Here is a 20,345-nt window from a genome sequence, read left to right as displayed (position 1 = left end):
CATAATAATTGTCTAGCTGTGTGACCTTGGGCAAATCACTTAACCCCACTGCCTTGCAAAAACTAAGAGAGAGATTTAGAAAATGTAGTAGATAAAATTCTAATTGGAAAATCCAAGAGTAAATCACAGTAAGTCATTTTTCTAACCCAGAATAGCATATGAAAATAGTCATAGAAATCTGTGGACACCGAGAATGGATTTTAACCAAGAGCACAATGCATGAAGCAATCCAATAGAAGCAGACACTGTGCACCAGAACAACAAGACCCATATGGGGCACTGGAACATCATTCAGGTTGTGGAAACAGGTACCAACTGGTACCTTATCAAGAGAAAAGTGGCTAGGAGGAATAGGGTGGCATATCAGTCACAGGGCAAGGGGCTGGGTATTAAGAGAGGATCAAGCAGTAACAGTATGACTTGGTCCCCAGGAGTAGAGAGGAGTCTCATTTAAAACTTCTAGTCCATTATGAAGCCTGAAGAGAAATAAACTGAGCAGTAATTCCAGACTAAAGGCTGCTATTCCATAAATCTCAGAGCCAACAAGAGTTCTCCAGCTGATTGACAGCATCTGAGTCCAACAGCAGTCTACTACCATTCAGACCAAATGCAAGTCAGGAACTTGCAAAAGCTTAGACCAGGTGGGTAGTGATCAGACTTGGTCTAGAATTAGATCACTTTGGGAGTGCTAGGAGCTTACCAATTCCCAGTCTGAGATACTAGAATAACAACAGGACATGCAATAACCCAATAAAAGAGCAATAGGACCAGCCCAGTCCTGACCTTCAAGAGTGTGCAAAAAAAAAAAAAAAAAAGTCTGGTCCTAACTTAAAATCCAAAGTTAGAAAATAAGCAAACAATCAGGATCCAACCATAAAAACTACTATGGTGACAGAGACATTTGAATCACCAACCTAAAAGAGAATAATTCCAAAACATCTACAAAGAATAAAAGAAAAATATAGTTTGGCACAAATTAAACATTTCTGGAAATGATAAAGTCATTTTTTAAAGTTCTAAGTGTTTTTAATCAATGAAATAACAGAATTAGAAGCAACTGAAAAAAAAGAAATGAGAGCTATAGAAGAAAGAATTAGCAAGGGAAGTAATAGCTTGGAACAAAAGATTAAAAATTACCAAAAAAAACCCTAATCATCAGAATGAACCAAGTAGAAGTCAATGTGTCCATCAAACAACAAGAAATATTGAGATAAAGATAAATAATTTTTAAAAATATAAAAAAAAAATAAGACAGCAAAAACTGACCTGGAAAACAGGTCTGGAAAAGCAGGATTTCCAGAGAACCTATACCCTTCCTAATGGAAAGTAAAAGACTCAAGAGTGCAGAATGAGGCAAAATATCTATGAATATAGCCAATGTTTTGCTTCAGTAAGCATGCAGGTTTTGTTTTTATTTCATTCTTGACTGGAGGAAGGGAAAGGAGAATTTTTTAGTTAGTAAAATAAATTTTGTTAATAAGATTTTCCTTTTTCACATCACTCATCTATTCAAACTCAAGTGGCTCTCTTTGGCTTCCAGGACCAGATTAAACTTCACTTATTTGGCTTTTAAATGCCTCACTACCTGGTACCAACTTATCTTTCCAGTCTCATCAAGCATTATTACACCTCTTCCAGAACTTTACTGAAGAGCCAAACCAGCTTTCTCTCTATTCCTCATACATGGCACTTTATCTCCAATCTCTGTGCCTTTACTCTGGCCTCCCCGCCATGCCTAGAAGCCACATTCTCTCCTCAGCTCTACTGCACAGAAACACTTCTTGATCAGGAGGAAGTTCAAGTAACAACTCCTTTAACAAGATACTTTTTAGTTAATCTTAATTGCTAGAGTCCTTCCTACCAACTTATACCTATTTAATATTTATTTTATCTTTATTCAGTATATACTCATGTTGATAACTCAAAAGAATTTAAGATCTTTCAGAGTAGGGAGTGCTTGATATTTTAGTCTACAACCCTAGTATAGTGCTTTGTACATAGTAGGTGTTTAATACTTAGTTGAATGTATAACATTATTATGACTATACAAATTTAAAAAGCTAAATGCAACCAAACAACCTTTAACCTGCCCAACCATATACTGTTTTCAAATGGAAAACTTGTATCTCTTCCACCTGTCATTTTCCACTTCAGGTCTTTCAGTCAGCTAAGTCCCATCTTTCCATCTTTTGATTCTTTACATTGCCTCAGCATCTATAGCCAATCCAGTTACCATGTCTTCTACCTCCTCTTCTACTTCAAGTCCTCATTAACTCTCATCTAACTTTAATCTCTCCACTCTGCATTCCAGACTCTTTATGTCTAAAATGTTCTTCCTAAAGAAGAAGTCTGACAATAACCCTGGCCCCAGTATCTCCCAAATGTCTGTAAAATAAAAAGCAAGCTTCCACAATCTGGCCACAGTCTATCTTTTAAAGCTTTTGGTAACTTATACTTACTTACTTACACACACACACACACACACACACACACACACACAAACAATTTTACCACCAAATTGATATAAATGCTCTTTCATCTCTCCTTTCTCTATGTATTTACATAGTCTGTCAAATATTCCAAGAATGCAAACCTTCCTCACTCCTAAGTTTCAAGGTTCAATTTAATTGTCGCCCCCTGCTTCCTATCCAAAAATGATCCTGACTTGTTTAGCTATGCCCTCATTGACAGAAATTACTTTGAATTTATAATTTCATGTTAGCTCCTGATACCAGCAATTTAAATGTAAATTCCTTGAAATATGGACCGAGTTGTTTTATTTTTATTTGTTTACTGAATGAATACATCACCAAATCTTCATTACTGATCATTATTGATTCCTTTGATTATAACTTTTAATACTTTTCTGACCATCGTTATGTCCCCTTTTCCCCATCCATCTCAATTCTCCCCCAGCTTCAACTCACCCAAAATCAACTTTCTTATGCTTTAAAAGTCAGATCACTTCTCCTGTGGGGGAAAAAAAAGAGGGGGCTCCTTATTGTCTTTTATTCTATTTCACCTGCTGGGTTATTAAAGATCATCCAAAATGCTAGTTAACTAACTGATCTACTCCACCTGCTGAATTCATACTCATACATTAAACAACACCTCCTCTAATAAACTTCTCCTGATACCTTCTGTCCTTCAAAATCAGAAAAAAAATTTCCTCTTCATTTCTTACATAGTATTTTTTGCAAACAATTTTCATTCACAGGACTGTATCTAGATCTGAAAGAAATCTTGGAGACTATCTAATCCAACCTCCTTGTTTTTAAAATTAGTTAACTGATTGGAAAATACTGATGGCAAAAACTAGGTTATAGACCCACCTCTCACACACTATTACCAAAAAAAGGTCAAAATGGATACAGGATTTAAACATAATGGTGATACCATAGACCAATTAACAGATCAAGAAATACTCCTGTCAGATCTATGGAAAGAGGAGAAATTTATAACCAAACAAGAAATGGAGTACAATGTAAATTGCAAAATGGATGATTTTGACTACATTAAAATAAAAAGACTTTTAACACTAATAAAACCAATGCTGCCAAAATTAAGAGAAAAACAGAAAGCTGGGAAACAATTTTCACAGCTAGGGGTTCTTATAAAGGTCTCGTTTCTAAACTATATATAGAGAACTGAATCAAATTTAAAGTTACAAGTCATTCCCCAATTGATGAATGGTCAAAAGACATGAACAGCAGTTTTCAAACAAAGAAAATAAAGCTATATGTAATCACATGAAAAAAATGTTCCAAATCATTACTGATTAGAGAAATGCAAATTAAAACAATTACGAAGTACCACCTCACACCTATCAGGTTGCCTAAGATGACAAAAAAGAGAAATGATCAATGTTGGAGAGGTTGTGGGAAGACTGGGACAAAAATGCACTATTGGTGGAGTTGTGAATTAATCCAACCATTCTGAAGAGCAAGGTGGAATTATGCTCAAAGAGCAATAAAACTGGTCAGAGACTTTGACCCAACGATACCAATACTAGATCTATACCAGAAGAAATCATAAAAAAATGAGATAAGTCCCACATTTCCAAGATATTCACAGCAGCTCTTTTTGTGGTGGCAGAGAACTGGAAATTGAGGAGATGTCTATCAGTTGGAGAATGGTTGAACAAGGTATTGAATATGAATGTTATGGGAGTACTACTAATTGTTCTATAAGAAACAATGGATGATCAGAATCTAGAGAAGCATGGAAAGAATTACAGGAACTGATACTAAGCAAAAGGAGTAGAACCAAGACAACATTGTACACATTGACAACATTATGAATTGATCAACTATGATGGATGCCACTCCTCTCAGCAGTTTAGAGAGCTAGGGCAACCCTGTGAGACCTGTTAAAGACAATGCCATCCACTCCCAGATGAAGAAACGAAAGAAAAAAAAAACAAAAAAAACTACAGAATCTGAATGAACCCTATGCTCACTTTTTAAAAATTTCTCTTATGTTTTTCCTTCCTATACCATGATTTTCTCTTTCTTTTCCCTTAGTCCTAATTCCTCATACACAAAAGGATTACTATGACAACATGTTAAACACAAATGTACATGTACAAATGTTCACTAGACTGTTAGCCACTGAGGGGAGGAGGCTTGAAAGGGAGGGTGGAAGAAAATTGTATAACATAAAAATGCATGTGGATGAATGTTGAAAAATTTTCATAATATGTAACTGGAAAATAAAATGTCAATAAAAAAATTAGTTAACTAAGACCCAAAAAGGGTGAAATGATTTATCTAAGGTTAGAAAGACAGCAAATAATGATGACAGAATATGAACCCAGATTCTAACTCCCAATCTACTCTGCCTTTCCCATTCTATTATAGTCATGTATCTGTTTAATCTCCTTGTTAAATTGTGAACTCCATGAAGGGCAAGGTCTAAGACCTAGGTTTGAATACTTAATGTATCACTTATTAACTGTGTGATCTTAAACAGATCATTTAACATCTGTAGGCCTGAGTTTCCTCACTTCTAAGTTTTGACTTTATGACTCCAGAACCTAGCACATTACTCAGCTTATAGTAGGCACCTAGTATATTTGCTGAATACAATAAGTTCTAAGAAAGATGGCTGACCAAGACTCAGTGCTAATGATAAAATAATTAAGAAAATTCTGTCTGCATAAAAAGGAGAAAAAAAATTTATTTCCACATTTTTTCTAATATTTCTAGCAAATTAGCAGTTTTTATAATTTTAAGAATTAAAAAAATGAGGACAACTAATCACAACAATCCCCTCCAAAGCCAAACTGATTGATCTAATACTCCTCACTGCAAGAGTAGCTGAGACACTCCCAGAGTACTTAAATATACCTGCCTTCCTCCCTACACTGCCCAATTCAAGCAGCCTCTTAAAATTTGTCTTTCCACTACCCAGAAAACAAAGAGCTATGCACTTGGTTACTACCACTATTGAAGAGCAGCTAAGTTGAGCTACGGACAGAGTGCCAGGTCTGGAGTCAGGGAGACCTGAATTCATCAAATCTGACCTCAAACACTTATAAACTGTGTGAGATCTCAAACAAGTTACTTAACTCTGTTTGCCTTAATTTCTCCATCTGTAAAAGGAGCTGAAGAAGAAAATGGCAAACCATTCCAGTATCTTTGCCAGGAAAACCCCAAATGGGGTCAACTAAGAGTCAAAAATAACTGAACAACAAAATATCCCATAAAGAATTTGCCAACAATCAAACTAAGGAGTTCCAAACCAAATTGCCATATAATTTTAACTCTATATAACTCAATGAAAAACACTGACCAAGTATAACAGTCTTGGTCAGAGTCTAAAAACCTCCTGCAAATAGAAATCTTCAAATAATATATCAATAATAAAGGAGGAGGGGCAGCTAGGTGGCACAGTGGATAAAGCACTGGCCCTGGAGTCAGGAGTACCTGGGTTCAAATCCAGTCTCAGACACTTAATAATTATTTAGCTGTGTGGCCTTGGGCAAGCCACTTAATCCCATTTGCCTTGCAAAAACCTTAAAAAAATAATAATAATAAAGGAGGAGACAGGTTAAGAGATCCAAACTCACATCTATATTGAGTTTAAGGTTTGCAAAATTTTTCCCTCACAGCAACCTATGAGGTGCATAATCCCTATTTTATAGGAGAGAAGATCAGGTGAAAGGTTAAGCAGCCTTGTCCAAGGACAAAGGATCTAGAGCTAGAAAGGACCTCATAAGTCATCTAGTCCAAACCTCTCACAAGGGGTTGGATATGAGTGATGGACTAAATGGCAGAACCATAATTTTAACTCAAAGTCTTTTCAGCTCTATTTCCAACACTTTTTTTCACTTCACCAAACTGTACCCAATAGATATAGCTATAAATATAGATTATCACCATATTAACTGGAGAGGAAATAGGCTAAACTGAGAGGGAGGACTAGGGAAATAGCTTCTTTAGAGAAAACTGTTGGCAGCCTCCCCAAATTTTCCCTATTTCTTAAGTCAAGAAAAAAAAAAGGTCACTTTAAATCTATGTTCTTAGTATAACAAATATGGCCAGAATTCCTAAAGTTTGAGATGAAAATCCAGCCACTGAAAACTTTATGTTAGCCACATAACATCTTCAAACTAATCCTTTCCACTGAATGCTCATTAAGGCACATATGCAAAAGACAAAATGAAAGATTTCAGTGACACAGCAGCTGCCATCAGGGGCTCTCCAAAAATTTCAAAGCAGGCAAAGGTTTCCTTTGGCACAATCCTACTCCCTTGAGAAGCCCTCTCCCACCTCCTACCTCCTGACTCCTCTCCCCACAACAATCACACTGACTTCTGTCAGTCCTTCCCACCCAGGCCTGCCTCCTGCTCCAAAACTTACTCTTTTTCTTCCTCCTATGCTGCAAATTTCTTCTGGATGTTGATCTAATGGGGTCCAAAGAATTAGATTCCAAAATGCAACTCTGACACAACTCTATGCCATTGTTCAGGTCACATAAGCTCTCTGGTGAGTTTTCTTATCCACAGAAAGAAACGATTTCCAAGAATGAAATGTCCCCCTCTTCAAAAAAACTCTGCAATGCACAACCAAACTGGATAAAAAAGCAAAAAATAAAGTTATGTCATGGTAAAGGGCTCAAGATCTTAAGAAAGACTAAGAGAAAATGTTTTCTATTAAATATTATTATATTGCACAATCTTTTTAATCAGTATTATTTAGTTATACCATTTATCATTGTTTTTTAATTATGACTGTTTCAAAATAGAAAAGGAGAGAAAATTGCTAGGGAAAATTAAGATGAATTTAATATAAATAAAGCGTTTTAAGAACCATGCCCATGTCTACTTCTCCCTATTCTGAATTCCTTAAACATAAGACTTATGTTCTAAATATTTGGAAGAAAAATATTTCATGTGCATGATATTAAAGAGAATGAATTGTACTCTATAACTTTCAATAAATAACTTGGTGACATTCATATTTTTCTTCAGCTTTAAGACAGCAGAGTCAATAGAAGTACAAGTTAAACAGTTTACGAGTTCCCTAATGGTAGCAAATGTTATGTTGAAACTACACAATGCAGAAGATTGACTTAATGAAGGGTCAACAAAAGAAATAAAAGCAAAGACTTTTTTGATTTCAAAGAAAATAAAGCTCAAAAAAAAAAATCAAACCAAAACTAATATAGGTTAGCGCTCAAGGTCCTTAAAAAAAAAAAAGCATGCACCTTTGGAAAATATAAGTACTTGGAAGAATAAACTGTTTCACCATGTCCCTGCATTCTTCTTCCTGCTGACCTAATCTTATGCCCTCAAGCAGTAAGGTGGAGCTAGTAAGATTAAGTATTCTATTTCACCAGGAATTTTCTCGACTCAGGTCACTTTTAAATATAAATATTAAGAATATCATAAGATGTAGCTAATTATAAGCTCTTCAAATATACTAAGTTTCACAGTGTTGATTCTTTTTGAACTAATACTTATGTAAAGAAATACTTATTTATCTTAACTTGTGAATGGAGTATAATCTATTATTTAAAAAATGTTAGCTGCTTCTTTCCCTTTCAAATTAACGCACACCTATCCCCAATAGAATGAAATTAAAATAATTTTCATAATATGAATTCATCTTTCCTATTGGAATTTTTTGTGATTGTAAATTGAGCAATCATGTATCATTTCCTTTCTAAAGGCTTGCCTCTGGGAAAACAAATAGCAATTTGCTAGCAAAAATGGATCTATCCAATTTCTTCAATCCCTTAGGCTTGACTTCTATCTTCTCTTTCATTCCCTAGATTCAACCAATTCAACCAGTAAATTCTGTAATAGTAACTGACCTTTAAACAGTATTTTTTTTAAGTTTTTTAAATCTGCCTTATATTCAATTCACTTGATCCTCACAACCACCATGGGGTACAAGGGATCTATAATACAAGATAATACTATATTATAGTACTATTTATATAAACATTTCTATTTTATAGCTAGGGAAACAGAGTCTGAGAAATTAGTAATTTAGCTAGTAAATGTAACACAACTCAATTTCCTGGATGTACCCAGCATTCATTCCAAGTTAGCCTGAGAGTCAGCCTCTCGTGCCTCAAATTCTTTCCTAACCATTATTATTATTATCCTGCTGTAGTCCAGTGCTCATTATAGCACATCTAGACTATTACAATAGTTTCTTAACTTATTCTCATTCCTGTAGTCCATCCCATACACCCAACAAATTACTTCAATGGACACTTTCATCAGTGTGGGCATTCTCTCCAATTTGCTGATGGCAACCTGTCCATGTCTAACCCATCTTATAAGAGTCTTACCATATCCTCCCTTAGGTTCAATAACATAAGTTCACATGCTAGACATTTATTCAGATCTTTTGATACTGCATTGATACTAATGCAGCACATGAACACTTAGTTACCCTTTAAGATCCTTATAAGACCAGCCCCCATTTTCCTCCAAAAAATTACATGGATTATATCTATATTTACTCTATGAGAAATAACAGCATATTAGTGCTATTATGATAATAGTTTTGACCTTGAGGACCATCTGAAAGGATTTGGAGCACCCTAAGTGTCCCCAGAATTTTTGTTTTATTCCACTTCTGCAGAGCAATTCCCCAAGAGATGGTGAATCCATTGTACCAGAAATGTATTTCATTTTACCACACAGCCTATCTGAAAGAACTGAGCCAAAGTCAGCTTTTTGAACAAATGAAAGTTGCCACTCCGCTTTAGTGGTAAGAGTTTACAAGCTGAGAGCTCCCAACATTGAAACAAACAGAAGTCAAGACTCTAAAACAAATGTTGCAGATTGTTCATATCTTATCCACATGTACCTCTTCACTGACCTTTGAGTGAGCTTAAGTTTAGTGCTTTGAAGACTTCATAGCCATGTAACATTAGGGGAAATCACTGCTAAAAAAGATGGACCTCTGTTTAAGAGTTTAAAATTGTTTGAATCTTGCCTGTTTTCCTTTTTGATCCTGAGCCAAACTCATTGCTGCATTTGTACCCAAGATAGTATATTGATAAATATCTTCTATTGATTGTTTATCCTATATCAGGATCATAATCTTAACAAAAGGAATTCTTCATCTACTTGTTTCTCCTGTATGGATTATTAGGCCCTACTCTGCATAATTATAGATCTTATTTATTTAATAAGTTTTGCAATGTTCCCATGCAATCAACACAATATCATTCACCACAAAACAAGAATTTAGAGAATTTTATCATATAAGAGAATCCTTTCCTTATGCTGATCATCATAATAATTTTATTATTAAAGTTATCTTGGGGCGGCTAGGTGGAGTAGTGGATAAAGCACTGGCCTTGGAGTCAGGAGTACCTGGGTTCAAATCCGGACTCAGAGGGACACTTAATAATTACCTAGCCCTGTAGCCTTGGGCAAGCCACTCAACCCCATTGACTTGCAAAAACTAAAAAGAAAAAAAAAGTTATCTTGGCACTCTATAATATAATATAATATCAAATCACAACTCCTACTTTCTTCTCCCAGAATTTGTCCACACACTATTCCTTCTCTTTCATGTTGACTTATTGCTGCTCAGTCATTTTTTAAGTCATGCCTGATTTTTCATGTCATCATTTAGGGTTTGTTTGGTTTTTTTTACAAGGCAAATGGGGTTAAGTGGCTTGCCCAAGGCCACAGGGCTAGGTAATTATTAAGTGTCTAACACCGGATATGAACCCAGGTACTCCTGACTCCAAGGCCAGTCAGTGCCTTATCCACTACGCCACCTAGCCACCCCTGGGGTTTTCTTGACAAAGATACTGAAGTAGCTTGCCATTACCTTCTCCAGCTCATTTTTCAGATAACTAAGGCAAAAAAAAAAAAGTTACATAGTTAGATTATGTCTGAGGATGGATTTCAATCTTCCCAATTCCACAGCTTTGTTCTTAATCCATTGCCCTACTTAGCCACCCCATCTCACACTGAATATCTACTCAAATACTGGCTTTACTTAATAAACTCTATAAACATGCCCAAAGGTCCTTCATTCAGGAAGGAAGGGAGAGAGGGAAGGCCATGACCAGTAACTAGCATATTAATAACTCTCCTTTTCACTGCCATTATCTTAGTGTTATCTACTCTCAATCCTTCCATTTCTTCATAAACTTGAGAGTAGTTTTAAGTAAACTGGTGTGATTAAAAAAGATGATGATGTTGTTCAGACTTTTCACTATTGAGTGAAACCCAGTCTCAGCCACTTACTATGTAACCCTGGGCAAATCACTTAACCTTAACCCTTTATGCATTGGCAAAAATACTGAAGTGGGTTGCCACTGTATCACCTAGATGAGGTGTTAAAGGATCTTAAGTATTAAACCCAGTGGTTCTCAGTGCACACCTGGTAAATTTCTACAATTTTTAAATTAGAAATATCTTCTTAGATATCCTCTTCTCCCTTGGATTTCATGGCACTATTTTCTCCTAGTCTTCCTACCTGTTGGATAATTCCTTTTCAATTTCCTTAGGTATAATACCTATCCCTTCACATTTAATTAAGTGTGGGTTGTCTATCCTCAGGGTCTTCTTCCAATAACTCTAAATTCTATTCCTTGATCAATCAATCTCATCTGCTCCTGATGATTATATCTATGCAACTAAACTCCCAAACTTAATCTCCCATCTTGACTCCAGTGCTCCATCTCCAAGGACAATGCTAGAATTTCCTGATGGCTATCCCTTTGTCTTTTCAAATTTATTATCTTCTCCCCTTGACTTTTGCCCACATCCAAATTCCACTGCTTCTGCAAAGGTCGCCAACATCTAATGACTAAGCTTCATAATTTAGGTCATTCTTGACTCTCCCATTTTGTCTTCTCAGGCTATACAATAGGGTAGCGAATGAACTTAGTGTCAGGACAACTTAAGTTCATTCATATTCTATATCCAACCCTTGCTAATTGTATAACCCTGGCAAGTCATTTAACGTCTCTCAATCTAAGTTTCCTCATCTGGAAATTGTAATAATGTTGGCTGGAACCTACATCACAGAATTTGTGGGAGATTCAAATGAGATATTGCTCCAAATCTTAAAATGCTATCTGAAAGTCAAACATTACTACCACTGCTAATATTCCTAACCCTGCATAGCAGGGGAAGAAGTGCCATCAGTTCCACCTCTACAACATTTTGCCTATGTCCCTCTTCACTCAAATGATCATTGCCTAATTTGGTCCTTCATCAGCCCTCAACTAAATTATTGCAATGGTCTCATAACTGCTTTTCTTTTTACCCCTTGTCTTCCTTCTCTAATCCATCCTTCAAAGAGTATCTGAAATATATTCACAAGTCATAATTCTGATCGTATTCTCTTGTTTTCAATAATTTCCTATGGTCTTTATACTAACCTGCTTAGCTTGGCTCTAAAGGTCTTTTGTCAGCTGATTATCAATATAACATTTCAAATATTTCCTTTCATGAATCCAAATTCCACCCCCATTGGACTACTAACCCTTTCAGAAATCAGAAATTCCACCTTCTACCTTCACAAACTCCAAGTTATCATCTCTCAAATAGAATGCCCATCCTCTCTCCTCAATTTCTTCTTTCAAGGCCTACCAAGTACTAGCTCCTCAATAAAACCTTAGTGATTTCCCAATTTAGCATCCTTTCACTCTTAAATAACTTTATGTTTATATCTGCATCTCAATTATGCATCTTTCCACATCCAAGAAAATACCAATTCTCTGGAGGGTGGCTGTTTCATATTTGCTTTTGTACTTCCCATACCTAAAACAGTACCTTCCACATAAAAAGAACATAATGATGAATTTAACTAAATGTGATAACTCTCCATGATCAGGCCAAATTTTCCTTCACAAAGTTTTCTTCCACAACACCTCCAAATTAACTTTCCATTCTAGTCAAACAAGTCTCTTACTACCATCAACTCACTCACACCACTATTATTCCTATTTACAGGCTTTTCATGCTAGAAGTTCCCAGGCTTAGGATGTCTTTAATATCTAAATCCTCTCCATTCTTTTTTACATTTTTTTTTTTTTTAGTTTTTGCAAGGCAATGGGGTTAAGTGGCTTGCCCAAGGCCACACAGCTAGAATTAGTGTCTGAGGTCAAATTTGAACTCTGGTACTCCTGACTCCAGGGCCGGTGCTCTATTCACTGCATCACCTAGCTGTCTCCATCCTCTCCATTCTTCATGTTCCATCTTCACCAGGATACCTTCTTCAACTACTCAAGTCCACACTACTATTGCCCTTTCTGATCCTCCATTATACTCTGTGTGCTAAAAATTGAATTTCAATTGAATCATTAGCTCTTCCTGGAAGGGACTATTTTATATAAAATTTCTGCAACCCTCTCAGAATCTTACTATAATGCAATTTAAGTGCTCAATAAAATATTGACTCTGACTGTTAACCAATGCATCTATGATCCCATCAAGCCAGGTAACTGCCTCTAATAAAAGTAAATGAGAAACTACCCCTTGCCCTCTTATTCTCTGCTAGGCTTCTTTTTTGTCACCCAGTGTATTCTCCCTAAAGGATGCCCCAAACTGACTAGTAAATTCTCACCAGGTTCCTTACACTGCTTGTTCATTTATTATTTATCCATAAAAAAAGTTCAATGTCACAAGTCTTAGAAAAAGTTTCTATATTTCACAATCAAGGGCAAAAATAAAAAAGGTTGAAAGTATATTCACTCCAAATGAATGCCTTGACCCTTTGTGCATAAGTTTCCTAGATTTTTTTTCCCCTCTGACTACATGTTGGTATGGTAGCCTAAAAAGCATTATATGAAAGACAGAGAAAAATCAAAATGTAGGTGACAGAAAAATGTCACTACCAAAAGTAGTTTCATGTAGATTTTGAAGGGACCTAAAAGGTCAGGTTGTGAAAGAAAAGAAGAAAGTTGAGGAATTAGAAGCCTTAGGAGGCAAAATGATTTATCCAAGGCTACAGAGGCAGTAAGAGTACAAACTTGAACCTAGGACTCTTGACTCTAAATCCATGTCTTGCTGCCTTGACACTCCCAAACTCAATAAACTCCAGTGGCTTCCTATCACTTCCAGGATCAAATACAAAAAAATCTATTTGGCATTCAAAATGCTTCATAAGCTAGCCTCCCACCATTATCTTTCCAATCTCTTTATCTCTTACAGCCTCCACCCCATCAGGTACTCAGAGACCCAGTGACACTGGCTTCTTTGGTGTTCCATGAGTGAGACTCCATCTCTCAGTTGGCTGCCTCTCATGTCTGGAACTGGCCCTCCTCATCTTTGCCTCCTGGTATCTCTGGCTTCCTTCCAGTCCCAGCTAAAATCTTTCCCAATCCCTCCTAACTCTAATGTCTTTGCATCCTGTACATGTCTTGTTTGTACATATCTATTGCTTATTGTCTCCCTCTTTAGTTCCCCAAGGGCAAAGACCATTTTTGCCTTTCTTTGATGCCCAGCACTTAGTACCTGAAACACAGCAAGCATTTAGTAAAAACTTACTAACCATTTCATCATTTTCATTTATTCAGGCTCCACAATTATTGTTTTAATCAAACATGCAAGAAATCAAAACTCAACTGGTAGAAAGTGAAGAAGAAAGGAAAGTGTGGGAACAGATAGCTCAAATCAGCCAGCAGCAACCTGGATCCTACATCATGATGTCATTTAGCATGATGCCATTTAGGTCAGTCAACAGTACAAAGAATGAATGTTTGGTATTGCAAATACCCACAATTAGCATTTCTTTTTAATCCAAGAACTAAAAATGCTTTAGAAGTTTTAGATAGTTGGCAAGGCAAAGAAAGTGTCCACTTGTGACAACTAAGGAAATTCTACACCCCTTTGATATTTCAATTATTAGTGTTTTACAAACCTCCATCACTACTTATATCAAAAAGTTATTTTGTACTCTGCCAAAAGTCCAACAAGGATCTAAATTCTGATTCAGATACATTTTATCTTGTGCTTTTTTCTTAATTAGAAAATAAGAACTTTTTTAATTTCAAAATTAAAGACAAGGTTCAATACAAGAAAAGCTTAACCTGTTCCAGTTTACCTTTTTCTAAATTCTCAAGATCAATTGGTCAACTTCATGATGGAGAGCCCAACTATTTTTCAGGCATTTTGAACAATATAGATACAAGAACAAAACTGAATCTACCCATCCTTGCCTGCAGGGAGCTGGAGAAGAGGTAAAGAAAAGATAGATTTCCAAAATTGTTACTTTCTTTTAAAAAGCAAAATTTCACTCTAATCAACATGAGATACAGAAGATAAAAAAACACCCATCACCACTACAAATGCTCTAAGGCACTTAAAATTTGAATTCTATAAAGTTATCAATTTTTTAATTAAAAAAATGAAAAACAGCAACCTAATGACCATTAAGTAACCATCAAAAGAAAGCTTCCTACTGAGTCTTAAATTGATCTTCAAAAGATATATTCTTCCCTACCACAAAGTCAAGTTGTCTTACCAAGTAAACCATAGGGCTATTCTTTTGTAAGTTGCAAAAAAAAAAAAACACTGGTAACAGATGCTTTCCCTATAGGGAAAGTTCCTACCAATAGTACCAGTATTTAAAACTTATTTATTTTTGATTTCCATTTTGAACCTCTTTTCCCTGCCCCACAAAAAAAACTTCAAAAAAGGAATGTCTGTCAAGATGTTTCAATCTTGCAAAAAAACTGCCATCACTTCATCACTTTGTAAGAAACCATCTAAAAATGCATATGCAACAAAATTAAAGTCCTTAAATTTTTTAACAAAATTCTTTTCAGAAGCCCATGAAATTGCAGTATAAATCAATATGCTTAAGATTAAAATGCTTATAGCCTTTACAGTTTTTCTGCACATTTACAAATTAAAAGAAAAATGATAAAGTGCCACCATCATCTTTTACATGAAGATGAAGGAAAAAAAACACATTTACTGAGCCTTATAAAATCAAATGGGGATCTGCACACAAATTTTTCCAAATATTCCTAGACTCTAATAATTTTTATAATTTTAAAATCTTAACTCAGCTTTTTTTGATACATGTTCTTCCTGTGTGGTAAAAAGCACTTGAATCTTCTCTAAAGGAAATTCTTTGAGCAAATTATAAAGTGCATTTTAAATATGTTGAAGGAATAGTAGAAATATCCATGTATTCCAATTCCCTAGTTCACTGATCTTTAATCACTGAAGACAGATCTTGTCCTTTTCCTCACAAGAAATCCAGAAGGAACTACTGTTTACTGATTAAAGTTATTTGTATCTTATTCAGTCTGAAGTCAAATTCTTGGCTTGTAAAGAAAAAAAAAATCACCTTAATCTAATGGGGGGTTTTTTCCGATAAAAATGAGTTTCAGTAGCTTCAGTGTAACAAACATAGCCACATAAACTAGATTCCTAGAAACAGTTGGTATTTTTCCTTTGAAACCACTTTACATTTTATCATTTGAGCCTCACCTGAACTCTGCGGGGCAGAATCTAAATGAGGTAGCTTCACCAGATTAAAGAAGTAGCTAAATGAGGAATTCCTACTACCTGATACAATAATGTTTCTCATTCTTTAAAAACTATCATGGTGGGGATCTGGGTAGTGCAGTGGATAGAGCACCCTGGAGTCAGGAGGACTTGAGTTCAAATAAGGATTCAGATGCTTAATAATTACCTAGCTGTGTGACCTTGGGCAAGCCACTTAACCCTGTTTGCCTTACAAAAACCTAAAAAAAAAACCTAGTGGGGGAAGGGGAGGAAAAGGAAAAGGGAAGAAGACAGGATGAGGATAAACTAAAATTATCTATAAGGTAATAAAAAGCTATTCACCACCAATAAGGATTTTTCATATAAAAATTTCCCCATTCCAGTAGTTCACTAAGCCATGACCTATTTCTTTTACACAAAACTCTCTGCATATTACCACCAGTACAACATTCTAACAATCCTTCTGAAATCCAAGGGAGCAATTTCATTTTCCTCCACATTCTACCATGAAACTGTATCTCATTCCATAACTAGAAGTTTTAAGATGTTCAAGTAGCCTACTTTAAATTATTTATGTTCATCATGCAACTTTCCTTTGAAATGATTCACCTCAAGGACAGACTACTAAGAATTCCTGCACTGACAAACATGACCCAATAGTTCAAAGAAAACCATGACAAATATGAAGTTGAAATGCCTGAAAATAAACAATATAATATTTAGAAATCTACTTTCTATCGTCTAACAAAATGGGCTATTACCGTAGCTATCCAAAAGAAAATCACTTTAAATGGAGAATGCTAAAACTAAGATGTTAATTATTTACAAGCAAGGGAAAAAAAGTGGAGACAAGATAATTTATCACTGAATCCTTAAAGAATATATTTAATGGGGAATCAAAGGGAAAAGCCTTTTAAAAAAGAAAATGGAAAAATTGCTGTGCACCTCTTGCCATGTGAAAGTAGTATTCTCCTAGAATTACTTGCCTTTCAGTGAAGTTTGATTGACAAATATTAGGTTTGTTTATGAAATGAAAGCTTTTCCATTACACTATCAGGAAGAAAATCTGATGCAAACAATATGTCTGATTTCCAATACTGATGATCACTTTTACTATCCTAGATCTATGCCAAAACTAACCATTACTTCAAGGAAAACCACAGGATATCATGGTTTCTCCATGTATTTTCATCAGTACTTCAATGATAGAGGGTGGACACAAATTAGAAGCCTGAAGGGTTACAAAGGAAAAAAAAGATTAAGGAAAAATTGGCTAGTCTAATTCTTGACTTTTTTGCCAGAGCTCAGAATCTGGTTAGCGTGTGCCTTTTAAAACTAAATCCACAGTAATACCACATAGAAATATGCATGTGAACCAAACTTCGGTGTTTGCTAGTGAACTACTTTTAAAAGTAAAAGGAACAACCAATTGATGGCCTTTGTAACTTCCACCCCATTTACTAAGGATATTGCTTAAATATAAAAGATCTCATCACAGACTAATTTGCTCTTCTGCTAATTCTGTAAGACAACAGCACACTCATCTGTGATGCAGAGATCTGTCTATCCTTTTTTACTAAGTCGGTTTTCCCGACAGTGCCAACAGCACCATGCATTGGATACAGTTTTATCCTTTTTTCTTAACCCTGTTAAGTCAGGTTAAAAACAACTAAAATAAACAAATCTTTTTCTTTGAGGAAAAAGTGTTCTGTTCGGATAACTGCCATATTGGAAGTTAAAAAAAAAAAGAAAGGCTTGCTATTAATTCCCTTCAAATACAACCACTAATCAAATCTAATCTTAACTACAGAGAAAATTTTCCATTCAAATCGTAAATGAACTAGATGAGCGAGAAATCAAACTATACGTCTAGATAGCCGGGTCAATTATGGAAAGGAACAGAAACACGGTAAAATGGAAAGCGGTACACCAAAAATCATTTCTATTTGGCTTTTGCCAGGATTACCTTGTTTTGTGTCCTATGGGGTAGTGGTATGAATAATTTACGTAATAGGAACCTAGATCAAGTGGCTGAAAGAGGGGAATCAAAAGCCTCCGAGGATAGGGTATCTGTCTAAAGGGAAAGCAAATGCAAAGGAGCCCCAGTTTCTTTGGCTCTCGGGTAAGGCACGGCCAAACACGGGGCGTCCGCCCGGCCCCGGGAATAGGGCAGCGGCTCTGGGATAGTTGAGGCTGGGAGGGGGGCGGCGGCACCCCGGCAGGTGTAGCCAGGTGCGGGCCGGGCGGGGACGTGGGCGCGCAGGATGGGCCCGGACGCGGGTGTCCCAGGCGGGGAGCAGGGGAGGGACTCCCCGGCTTCCGCGGACGCTCCCGCCGCCGCCTGCCGAGGCGGGGAGGAGGAGGAGGAGGAGGAGGAAGGGGCAGGGGTGGGGGGGCGGCGCGGCCTGCACGGTCCCCGCGAAGCCTCCGCGCTCTCGTAGCCGGCCACAGCCTCCGGCTCCCCGAAGCCCGGCCCCGCAGCCACCCACCCGCCTTCCGCACCTCGCTTTCTCCTCCTCCCGTGCCCGCGGGGCTGGCGCGTCCTCGCGAGCGGCTGCTGAGCGGCTGCCGGGGGAGGCCTGGCTCCTCCGAGTCCGACCTTTATGGCTGAGAGGGGGACTCTCGGCTTTCCGTGGGTTCCACAGCCGGACAGGCCACCATCTTACATTAGGGGAAGACTGCTCCGGCCTCTCCTGCGCAGGCGTACACGGACCCTGCCGGGAGGGGGGGAGGGGGCAACCGCGGGAGGAGGCGGCGGCGGCTCCGCCCCGCCTCGCTGCACGCCGGGAATTGTAGTGCTTCCCGAAGCAACCGCCCGGGTGCACGCCGGGAAATGAAGTTCCCTGCCTCGCTTCCCCCCCCCCCCCCCCCCCCCCCGGCTTCGGAGCGAGGGCGGGTGGAGCGGTGGGCAGAGCTCACGTGGCTGCTTCCTAAACTGCTCTCCCCGCGAGAGTGGAGCGCTCCGGGGTCACGGCGGATCGGGGTTTTCCGTGGGACCTTAGGAGCGGGTCGGCCGGACGAAACAGCCGGCGGGGTAACAGTCAGAAGCCCCGAAAGTGACAAAACGCACACTCTTCTTTTTGGGTTTTTTTTTTAACCCCTCTAAAAAAAAGCCTGCCCCATTTGCTTAAATGTGAGTGGAGGTCGGGGCTCCCCGCGCCTCTTTAGCTCATTTCGTCCCCCTCCCCCCCAAAAAATGCCCAGGAAGCTGCAAAAAAAAAAAAATGGCTCATCGTAAAAAGCCCCTCCCGGCCGTGGCTGCCATCCCCCCTAAGGTGAAAGGGGCCGGGGGGTCCCCAGACTCCGGCCAGCCCCGGCGGGGCTCCCCTCCTGCCCACCCAAGGGACGCGGCTTTGACAGCTCCGCCGAAACGCTCTTTGGCGGGGTTTTTTTTCCCCCTCCGTCCCCAAGGGGAGAGAGTGAGAGGGTTGGAGAGACCCCAGAGAGAACCGAATCCCGCCCGAGATAGTATTGTTACCTTTGTTGTACATGAGGGGAAACAGGTCTCCGAAAAGTTGGGGAGAGCTTCCCAGTGAAGGTACCCAAAGCGCAAGATGTAATTAGTAAGCTGCACAATAAATACTTGTTGACTGATGCAATGTTTGAAAAGGACTTTGAAAGTTTTTTAAATAGATATGCCGAAGTTGTGTGTTATTAGTGGTTAATGTAGCCATTCCTTAACCACCACAAGGTGAGTATCCTGCTCAAAGAGCAGCCTCCTTTAAAGAGTCAACTGGTTTTCCTTTTTTGCTTCAATCGATAGTGGTGTCTCCACTAAGTGAAATTCCTCCTGCCCAACCAAGCATCAATCTAACAAATACTCTTTTTTCGTAGGTAACAAATACCTTTAACTAAAGGCTGAAGTTATAAAGGGGGGGGGGGGACCAGGGCTATCTCTCAACTTACCTGGTTCCCCTTCCAAAAGTGAACTTTCTCTACCTGAACTTCTCGAGGCATTTTATATTTTACCCATCTACACCCTCTACATTTTTCCCCTAAAATCTGTGCTTCTATTGGAGGAGGGAATGCCCTTGAGGATCGTCTCTGCCAATTAGAGCAAATGTAGGTTAGCTGCTATTCTAAAACTAAGAACCTCACATAATTGCCTGGGGACAGCGTGAAGTTAAATATCTTGTTTGAGACCACTAGAACACTAGAAGAGGAGAAATCAAGATCAAGACTTGAACATATGTAGATAGATATATAAATATGTAGATAGATTACAGAGATAGATGTATAGATATGGATATATAGAGATAGAGATATAATTGTCTCTTTGTCCTCTAGAAGATTATACTCTATTTGGAAAAATGAGACACAGTCAAAGCACCAACAGATGGACAGATGCATGACCTTTTTATATTACTACAAACCTCATGGAGAACAAGCACTG

At 37.9% G+C, this 20,345-nt stretch overlaps 1 protein-coding gene across 2 annotated transcripts in view; it reads right to left on the bottom strand.

The window, feature by feature from the left end:
- CNOT4 (CCR4-NOT transcription complex subunit 4) overlaps window positions 1-18,765 on the bottom strand; it is a 208,699-nt gene extending 189,934 nt beyond the window's left edge. The window contains exons 1-2 of one of the 2 annotated variants that reach the window (XM_074193619.1): window positions 18,455-18,765; window positions 6,864-7,074 (exon numbers count right to left, since the gene is read on the bottom strand). The gene's annotated coding sequence lies outside the window, so the exon portion shown is untranslated. The remainder of the gene's footprint in view (window positions 1-6,863; window positions 7,075-18,454) is intronic. The other variant, XM_074193618.1, reaches the window with a different exon arrangement.
- Between the last annotated feature and the right edge of the window lie 1,580 nt (window positions 18,766-20,345).

Source organism: Macrotis lagotis, chromosome 7 (assembly GCF_037893015.1).
Source record: "Macrotis lagotis isolate mMagLag1 chromosome 7, bilby.v1.9.chrom.fasta, whole genome shotgun sequence".
Lineage (NCBI taxonomy): Eukaryota > Metazoa > Chordata > Mammalia > Peramelemorphia > Peramelidae > Macrotis > Macrotis lagotis.
Note: the sequence above shows the minus strand (reverse complement) of the source record. Positions and strands in the feature narration are given on the sequence as shown.